The sequence below is a fragment of the Larimichthys crocea genome, chromosome XVIII (assembly GCF_000972845.2).
Source record: "Larimichthys crocea isolate SSNF chromosome XVIII, L_crocea_2.0, whole genome shotgun sequence".
Taxonomy (NCBI): domain Eukaryota; kingdom Metazoa; phylum Chordata; class Actinopteri; family Sciaenidae; genus Larimichthys; species Larimichthys crocea.
Genome location: NC_040028.1, coordinates 4,017,246 through 4,027,975, shown reverse-complemented (window position 1 = coordinate 4,027,975; position 10,730 = coordinate 4,017,246). Strand labels below are relative to the sequence as shown.

The 10,730-nt window shown below is 38.6% G+C and overlaps 1 long non-coding RNA gene across 1 annotated transcript; it reads right to left on the bottom strand.

The window, feature by feature from the left end:
* Window positions 1–1,711: 1,711 nt before the first annotated feature.
* Window positions 1,712–9,691, bottom strand: LOC113748135 (uncharacterized). The gene is made up of 3 exons (XR_003464152.1): window positions 9,567–9,691; window positions 3,288–3,351; window positions 1,712–1,852 (listed from the first exon to the last, which is right to left on the bottom strand). It is a non-coding gene; the product is annotated as an uncharacterized LOC113748135 (long non-coding RNA).
* Between the last annotated feature and the right edge of the window lie 1,039 nt (window positions 9,692–10,730).

The window sequence follows — 10,730 nt, the reverse complement described above, 5'->3', positions numbered from 1 at the left end:
ACTTTACTCTAAGAGTGCAAGATTGTACATCACAGGAAAACATCAGTTTTACTGCTGATTTGATGCAGGAGGAAAAACATCTTAATCAGAAGAGGAATAGAGGAAGGTAAACCTGTGCAAGTTAACAAACGATTATATTTCCAGATTTGGGGGCTTGGGAAAGTTTTGAATGTGTATACTGTGATTTCCTCTGAACAGGGACATGCAGAGGATAGTTGAGGAGCAAATTCATAATCCATGGCACAAATTCATAAAAAGAAATTGCAAATAAAATGTTTTTTTAAATTAAAAGATTTAGACTTTTAAGGGGATATTAAAATTTACACTGCTACATGATAAATGAAATGAAGTGAAGTGCAGCCAGACCCTTACCTTGCCCTATGACTGGCAATCTCACTTGCAGAGGGGCCCTGTTTGCAGGCTGTCACTCAAGATCTAAGAGCATAGCCCTACACCAATCCAATAACGGAATAAAAGACTGCATCATTGGTAACCTACATTTACCTACTGTTTCATGTCAAACTGGCTCAAAAATCTATTGTGACATCAAGACAACAGCACTGCAAGCAACATTAAATCGAATTCCGTATTTTTGGGATGCACCCTATTTCAGAATGCAATACCACTGACTGAAATATGGGCAATTTTACATGTGTACTTATTATGATCAAAAACTAGCTAGTCAACAACATTACTAACAGCCAAACAAGTCTTGTATTTCACCAAGCTCTCACCAGCGACTAAAAGTCAGTCAGATTTACTCGTCTGGTTGCTTCTTGCTCTGTCACTCTCTCCTTAGCTTCCTCCATCAATGTCCTCTTCAGTCTTTTGTCTCTGTCATTATATCCATAGAGGCAGTTGAACCCAGTTACACTGCGTGCTTGCCCAGCTCCGGTTCATGACATCTGCTCAAGTAGCCACCAACATCTGCATGTGCCCTGCACCTGAAATTCTCCCCCTCCCCTCTGGGCCATAACACCAATGGTACAAACATTAACACTCCTGCAGTGCTCTGGACTGACCGTCCAGGTAGCCTGGCAACAAAAACCATCAGGAAAACTTGTCAAGAGTGGAGAAAGAGCAGCTGAAGGATGTCAGAGGGAAATATCTCCATAAAGTAACCATGATGGAGGGAGGGTAGATGGCCTCACCCGGGCCCACCCCCAACCTGATATTTTGATTCAGTCAATATCTGTTTGGCAGGGCAAGCTGTGTGCAAACAGGAATACATTTATTAATTAAAAATTTTCTCACTAGACACTATATATCTATCAGAGGTCATTCACAAAGACAAGTTGCCGTTCCAGTGACATGAATCACTTTAACTCCCACCTTTCTTTCCAGCTTATGTGTTGCTGTGCGGGGCCAAATGAGGCCCTCTGACGGCATCACTCCTAGTTTAACATCTGCCATGTTGGATATGATAGAAGCACATGCTCGATGTATCACCTCCTGCTGCTCCCATGTGATGTGTTACAAAATGGAAAAAAATCTGACTCGAGGAAACAAATTCAGCGTTCCGTGAAATCTAGTGCAGAATATAAGTATTCTGAATTAACAACGGCACATGTTTTCTCTGCAGGAGGGAGGTTGCAGAGGAGTTGAGGAATGTTTTTAATATAAATTGTGGATCATTTGAGACAAGCATAAACAAAATGAGGAGGAGGAAAGAACTAGAAGAAACAGAGAGAAAACCAGATGGAAAGGAAGACGCAGAGTGAAAGAGCTGTCAAGTTCAAAAGGCACTCTTGTCTTTGTTAAAAGCATCAAAGCGTTGAGTTCTGGCAGGGTTGAGAAGAGGTCGTCCTGTAGGAGGCTGGCAATGAGGTCAACGGTTAAAGTGGTTTGAACTCTGGTGGAAGAACACAGGAAAACTTTCATTTGAGGCAAAGTAAAATTCACAGTGAACATTCAGCTTGCCTTCATTTAACTGAATGGAAATGAAACTACATTATCAACCATGGAGCCAAATCATGTCAAAAGTTTTTCATCCTGAAAATGTTTTTAGTTTATATATAAGTTTGATTCAATTTGAGAAATATTTTGACTTTCATTTTTCACTTCCATATTTTCATTTTTTTCAGTTGCAGTTTTATGTTTTCAGTTTCAGACTCACACACTTGGTAGCAAGCCTAGATTTTTATCATGGGGATTTTGGGAAAAAATGCAAACACAGTATAGACAATGCAAACTCAAAGGTCTGCAGTATTTATACGGATGCCAAGTCAACTGTAGAAGTGACATGTAAATAATGAACCCTCTTGTCAAAAGAATGGCCAAAGAAACAATGGATGGATTGCCTGTGGAGCAATAAAAGATCACCCAGAGAAAAGTATTAGCTTTAGCACATTGCATGGGGTCTGTTTATTTCTGAGAATTTTGCAAAAGCTCTCATTCTCTCTCATGTCTGATCTCCAGCAAGGAAATGTAATGCTTACTGACTATTGGATGCAATTCTACATTTAATATCATTATATTATATAACCTTTCCACTAAATTTCCGTAACCGCTAATTGATCAGGGTTGCAGGGGATTGGAGCTGATCCCAGTGCGTGAATTTTGTTGGAAAAGTTTGGAAGAGTTTTGGGGAAGTTTTGGTAAGGTTTCTACAACTTTTTGAAAAAAAAAGAAAATATTCACCTGACCCCTACTAGGGGCTTTTATTTTGAAGGCTCATTCTGAGGATTCAGACTAATGACAGTATAAAGAATGGACAGAGCCTGAGTGCTGTCACCAGTAGGTTTCTAAAGCACTGTTAAAGCCAAAAATATGTGGAGCTGGCCACCGCCATGTTGGATGTACTGCTTCTCTCACCTCCTGGCTAATCTATATATGAGCAAAGACGTGGATCATTAGCAGACCTGAGGCGGGCCGAATAACAGCTGGGTGCTCTAATAAGCCATCTGTAATGGCACTTACAGGTTGTTAATTATGTGCAACTTTAAGCCTTAATATCATCTGAAATAAAAGTCTGAAAGACTGAGCTGGGCTTTTTGCTGTTGGACTAGTAAGCAACATTAGCAGGCTGCTATCTATTGTGTTGTTGACCTTGACTGATGTTTAGCAAGTCGACAACTTTGTTAAGAGTCAATTTTGGATCATAAATAATATAATCATAACAGAAACACGTGTACAGCTGCCCATATTTTCCACAGTGGGATTGCACTCTGAAACTGGGGGTTTAACTGCGCTAAATCTCAAAATACCAATTTCTATGTAATGTTGCTTTAATATGTGTTATCATAAAATAAATAACAATATGAAAAATCCTTGGACTTTGCACTCACTTTGAGAATCACTGCTGTAGTGGGACATTTTCTTCTAGTCTGGAGCACAGGGTATTTTCAGACACTGAAAAACAAACAGTTTGTGATGAAAGTCTAATTATCGTGTGCATCTGTGTATGAGTGGCTTAGGAAAATATGAAGCAAACATGACAGATATCCGACCACACTTAACAAATATTTACACAATGATACCATTTTTTTAAACAACTGTAAACAAAAATAGTGTTTATGTCTGCAGTCATATTTCTAATGGAGTTTACTGGCAGTCTGAGCTCAGTATCTTCTATGTTTACCAGAGGGAAATATTATAACCTGTGTACAAAAACATTGTTTACATCCTTATGCTGTGAGCATGAGTATCCCTTGAAAGCATGAGTTAACCAAACATTTTCAGTATCAAGATCTAATCAGAATTTAAGCCAAGGACCTAAAACATACGAGACATTAAATCTACTCAGTCAAAATTATACTTGTATGTACTGACCTGCATCAAAGTATGATAGATCTAATGAGTAAGAGGACAAACACACACTGTAATAGGGCAAGTAGGTTCAAACAAAGTGCTGACTTTGACTTTAGAGTTGAACAAGGTCCTCTCTCTCTCTCTCTCTCTCTCTCTCTCTCGGTCTTGCTCTGCCTGAAGATTCCCAGGAAAGAATCATCCCAATACCAAAATAGGTCAGAGCTGCAGCAGGACAGTGAGGCAGAGTGGTTTGTGAGGACATGACGAGCACATGACCTTGGTAACATAAATAGTGAATGTTTTTGAAGGCCAATACTGATATTCTGAAAGTGAATATACCAGCAGCTGAAATGTGTCTTTAGAACTTACTATTATATACTCTGCAAATTTGAACTAGTCACTGTTTGTGTCCCTCAGTCTCTAAAACTAATGACACTGGTAAGCAAGGGTAAGTTATCACAACTTGGGTCTTGGTTTTGTAGTTTTTCTTTTCATAATATTATCAGAACGTGGCTGAAAAGAAGTCAAATGTAGCAGGATTTACGAGCAGTCAGACAGGTTGGGTTAGACAAACGGGCTGAGAAAATTAAAGAACAATACATTTATTACCCAAACATCACATCATAACACGTAACAAACAGACTGAGTTTGATCAGCTTACTACGTGTGTTTTTGCAATTTTAGATCTCAGCTATTAATATCTCTTGGATACATGTCTCAAAAAGCCACAGTATGTTGAATTACTGCATTTCTTGCTCTGCTTCTTGTCACTTTCCATTTCATCCTCATCTTGCATTTTGTCTTCCTTCCCTCGTGCGGCCCTTCCATCTTCCCCTCACCTCTCTGTTCCTGGCCCTCTTTGATGTTGTGATTCCACCATATAAAGCCATGGAAACACTGAGGGTCCTTGGCTGGAGGCGACACGTGCCACATGTCACTGAGACTGATGGTGCTGCATGTGAGTAAAACTGTAACGATTAAATCCTACAATACCTCATGTGGAGAAACAATGTCCTTTCAACATGCCGGCAACTGAACCACACAGGGAACACCAGGCCACTTTGATTTCTGTCCCTGTTTTACATCAAAATAGGCTTCGCTACAGTCATAACAATAACAAGAATTATAAATACTATTCTTATCAAAATTAGGTCCATTATTTGATTGAGTTACATTTTTTTTACAGCCTGCAGCGCATTATTCCACCTGAATAATATTTCATTTGGCATTCAGGAGCACTGGTGGCTTGTTGCCCTGTCTCTGCTCTACACTGCTGAAAACATCACGTCACCATGCATGCAGAGCCAAACTGTGTGTTGACTATCCAAGTCTGTTTTGGTCTGATTGCCAGAGCTAGTAAGTAACTGACATTTACAAGACAAACTGAGTCCAGATGATATACGGAGCGAAGGATAAACCTGTATCTCTTAAAAATATCTTGTTGAGGCAAATGAATAAAAACTGGTTTACTTTCTTTGCCTGTTTTCTGTGAGGTGGTGGGCAGCAGTAATGTCCCTCCAACAGCAATATTATAAAGTCCAGAACTGAAGGTATGAGGTAGCAAGGTGACGGATACACATAATAACTTTGTTAAATGGGCTGCCGCTGGCTAACGAAAAGCAGAAAAGTCTTTCTTTCCCTTACATATTTATACTGTCATACTCTATTTATCTATAGCTTATTCATATGCTACTGTGTATACTCCACATATCTGACATTGTGTCTTCATATCCTCATATCTTCACAGCCGCACTCTATAATTACACTTACACCTACAATTGTACTGTACATGCTGCACATGCTTCGTATAACTTACTGTATTCATTTTACTGTGTTAATAATGTTGCATGTTGTAATGCACTAAGAAGACAGGTGGTCATGCGAGCCTCTTTACATGAACTGAACGTTCATCTGGGTGCTGTGTGCATAAAGCCAAAAATGCATGGAAGATATTTATTTACTCTATTAAATTGTGTGTCTGCAAAAAAAGTGTGAATAAAATAATCATTAGAGAAAATCAAAAATAATCTAACCGCTTCTCATTAGATGCTAAACTGACTTTCATTGTGTCAGTACTCGTACTTTGTGCAATGGCGATAAAGTTGATCTTACAAGCACCAACGTCAATACATTTTCATATGTAAGGCAACCCCAAACTATTTGTTCCTAACGATGACATGCATCTTCATGAATTTTTCAGATATCAATATTCAAGTAATTTTGGTAAACAGGTGCGTGCTGAATAATGTAATATTCAGCAGTGGATTAATCCACTGTATTTCCAACACCCAAGAATCCTCCGGACTACACTTCAGCGCCCTGTGAGGGAACTATTGGTGGCTATATGGCATAAGGCATGAGATGTCGGCATTGCTTAAGTGCCTGTTTTCTCAACAACAGTTATAGCATCTGCTAAGGACATTAGTATAGATGCTGTTATAGCATCAGTTATATCAGAACTGGAGAGTATTTCTTCACTGGTGGCAGAGCAAAGAACGACACTGAAGGCTTTCAGTGACGGTAAAATTGTTTTCTCCTGACAGTTTTCTTCTCCTGACTGGCTTCAGTAATGTACATGTTGTGTGGTTCATTGATTTGACTGAAGTCTGCTGTTCACCAACAAATTACAGTGTGCTTATTACGAGATGGCTCATTTAACAACAGAGGTCTGTGGCACAGAGGAACAACACTTCCGCTTTTTTGTGCAAAACAAGGAGTGATTTCTTCATTTTGTATAAACAGACAAAATAGCATGAAAAGCTAAAGGGAGAAAGACAAGAGTGCCACCAACAGAAAACTAAACTGCAACAGCAGGTCCTGTGGCTGTTGTACTGCACTGTTGAACAAAGGAGATATCGTGAAAACCATACAATATGTAAAAGGTGTTCTGAGGTTAGAACAAGTTTACAGCTGTACTATAAATCATTCACAGTGTCTTAGTTTGTATGAATGCCACAAGTGCAATTGTGGTCATAGAGCATTCAGTCACCAACATTCAATGTCAGACCACCTCCATATGCAAACACATTGGCTTTTGTGAGCTGTACTGTACTGTGAAGTACCTCATATTGAGGACAGAATGTGAACAGAGTGCTGTATTGACTCTCCTATCAAACAAGAGAACCCTCTGTTTGCTTAAAACTTCATGGAATCAATAGACAAAGAATGCGACGTGCAAACATGGTTAAACAAGATTAATCTTTTCCGCACTTTGTTTAATAGTTAAGACGACAAAGGATCCAGCAGTGGTGTATAAAACACCCCGTGGTGGTTTGCTGCTCTCATGTGGCCACAATGGAAACAAATCCAGTTTTTAGACCCGAGTTTCCCTCTGATACATCATTTTATGGGGTGGACTGAGAATCAAAAGTGTCACCCCACAGTAATGTTCACCCATAATGTTGTTGTTGTTGAGTTATGATATTTGAGGCATACAGAATTCTGCCTTGATTGTTTCTCTTTTTTGTAAGTCGCTTTGGATAAACATGCCAGCTAAATGACTAAATGTAAATATTAAATGAACACAAATGCTATTATAAAAATATTATTGTATTATAGATATTGATAAATGCATCAAATATGAGTAAATAACATGTAGTAGCAGATAAAATAGTGGCATCCTATCTCACGGCACCTGTCAGCAGGTGGGATCTAACAAAGCAATTTAAAAACAAATAATTTTCTTTCAATTGACTGATTGATTAATAAACTAATCAGTTCAGCACTGCTGTCTATAAGTAGATTCTGAATTGTAACCTTGTTCTACAATACATACCGAATGCTCCTCAGTTAAATCTGCTCTGCTATAACCAAAAGGTCAATTTGTCCATGAGTCGCATGGATCACAGGGACTGATATGAACAACAGTGTCATCCTGATGTCATCATGTGTGACTGGTGGGTGAACCTTCATGCTTCACGATGCTACTTTGTTCATCAAATATCCTTCGTAAAAGTCATTTCTGGTGTCAGTGTGAGTTAAATAGAGTTTGGGCTGAATGTTAACTTTGCTCTTTAGCTCTAACGTTTGTGAACACAGACGGAGGTGAATGAGTGCATACGGGTCTCAGCTTGATATTTCCTCCAGGAAGAGAAGGACCTGTAGACTGGCAACAATAATCATCACATGGGAAGATTAGCCTGAACCAGAAGTCAACATGAAGTAACCTTTTCTTTCTTGCTTGCTAATCAAACGGGACAGTTCAAAGATTTGATTTCATACCAAGAACTTACAGCTACAGTCATGAGCAAATCTTTACTGAGCTCTGTTTTGTCAACTCCAGATGTGAGTGGTCTTCCAGAAGGATCTGTCAGATTGAACACTGCCAACAATTTAAGCAATAGATTGATGGAGTTCATTTTAGAAGTTACTAAAAAGGGCAAATTTGTAATACAACAAAAAGTATATGCGCACTATCAGAAGATACTCTACACTTTGTCATTCGTCATTTTTTTACTTCACTTTGCATACTTATGTCTACTCTCCCTAAATTTCCTTGTGTTTTTTTAAAAATGAGGATTGCATTTTTGGTTTTACAAACATTTATCAGGGACAAAGTTGCACTAGGGAGAAGGAACAATCTCATTGAATGTTTTAAAAAATATGATGGTTGGGGTTAAGGAGCACATCTGATTGGAACTTTGAAATAAACTACAAGCTACACCCTCTAGTGGTTTCATGACTCCAGATGGAAAGTACCATCTGATAAGTATGATGTGTCTGCAGGTCAGCTTCACCTAAAGAATACAAGCATATAGTTTTGTAGTGTCCCGCAGCAGAAGAGGAGTTTGAATTGGATTCAGTCAAAATAGTCAAATTCATCTTTAATTTTACACTCAGCTGGCCACATACTATGTTTCACCAAAGTGTGAATCACAAAGTCAGAAACAGAAATTATTTAAGAGGTGCTGGATTATCATAATGTGTATTACTAACATAATATCAGTCATTCATTGTAAATGTCATGTTTATTGTTTATCAAAATATCATAGTGTTACCAGTGATACTAATGAAGGTTCAGTTCCATTCAGGTCAAACAGAGTCAGGGTGCTGCTGTGGTTCATGTTGGCTCGCTGGAAAGTCTCTGTTGCAAAACATGAAACAGAACCTAATTTTGTATCATTGATAACATCTGTGTTGACTCTGTCATGTCAAAATGGCTGCTGTGAAAAAAGGTCTATTATCTTTGACCTAGTGGAGCTTCTTTGTCTTCCGTACTCCTAAATGATTTTTAGGAACACAGATAGAGAGTCATTCCATTTCATGTGTGATGATGACTAATGGGCTAAGAGACAGATTAGAGATGCTTTGTTGTGAAACAGAAAGCGGTGTGTTCATCCACATCAACAAAGATGAGATAGTGCCTTTGTATTTCGTGTTGCCCTGGAGATGAACAAACTGCTGTCATATCCATAAGTGACCATAAGGGGTCAGTGTTGTACAACATAAACAACCTGTGAAAGAAGCAGCACCCATGAAAATTTAAAATTACATTATTATAGTTATATACTATAACTGTAAGATAATGTCAGGCACACTATAATAACTCAATCAATCAAGCAAAAAAAAAAAATTGTCTAGCACCTTTTATACACACAATCCAGAGTGCTTTGTATAAAATCTCAAAAGAAAATGGATGGAATCAAATATTCAACCAACAACCTATCACATTTAATAACTTAACAACAAAGTTACAAAATTGAAACTGCTTATGAAAGGAATTTGTTTGCATATCATATGTTTACACTATTTTAGTTGAACGTCTTAAAACCTGGGTGGGCATCAAGGACGCTGCACTTGGTTGGTTTTACTCTTACCTTTTAGAAAGAACCGTCTCGGTATTCATCCTCTTCAGCCCACATTACCTGTGGTGTACCTCAGGGTTCAAATTTAGGTCCGATTTCATTTTCTATTTAGATGCTCCCTCTTGGCCCTATCACTGAACGCCACAATGTTTCTTTTCATTTCTATACAGATGGCACACAGATATACCTCCCCCTGAGACCTGCTGACCCAAGGCTGTTGGATGGCACAAAATCTCCTGAAACTCAACAAGGCTTTCAGAATCATTAGCTAAATTTGCAAAAGGCTTACAAGACTTCACTTCATTTGTGTTACCGGAACCATCTGTGTAACTGGACTGTAGCCATAAGATTACTGTAATCCCATTTAATGTACTACATTACTTGTAAAGGCTGTTGACTGAAAACACACTGGGGAGTGAAAGTGAGAGGACGTGGCCTTGGAGACGCGAGAAACAGAAGAGGAACCAAATGTGGGAGGAATGTGAATAATATGAAAATGTGTAAGGCGTTGAGCTGACATTTTCCTGCAGAGAACACGGTGAGATGTATACATGTTTAACTCTGAGACACTGATAATGTTATCAACATCAGCTGTTGCCAGGTTGAACCTGAGACCTTTTCTCAAAGCAGCAGCCAGAAGAATGTACAATATCACACACATTGTCCTTGGCTGCATCCTCTCTGTCACAACACGATAATACTGTGGGTGTTTAAACAAAAGAGAGGAAAGACATTTACGGGTACACATATTTAATCATCTTGGTAATCCGTTTCATATTTTGGCCATGCAGCATTGTCCATTTTCCTCTCAATGTTTCACATGTATGTCAGTGATATCAAAATAGGCCAGATGCAAACTGAAATGAGCTGAATCAGCCTCCCAAGAGATCTGTCATTATAATCTGACCTCCATTTTCAACTGACATCTTTCTCTTTCTCCTCATGATCAAGCGGTTGGCATCTAACGCGGCAGTGAACCACAGATTATTCTCAATGAACCAGCATTGACACACACTCTAGACAATCTCTGATCTGGAAATACATAAACGTGTTATATGTTGTGAGGATTGTCATGAATATTGTGCGAGCAAAATGAGAGATGGATAAAAGATGAATTATTTTATGCTTATTAAAAAATCATTCAAAATCATCAATATTCAATGTAGAGCCTGGCTG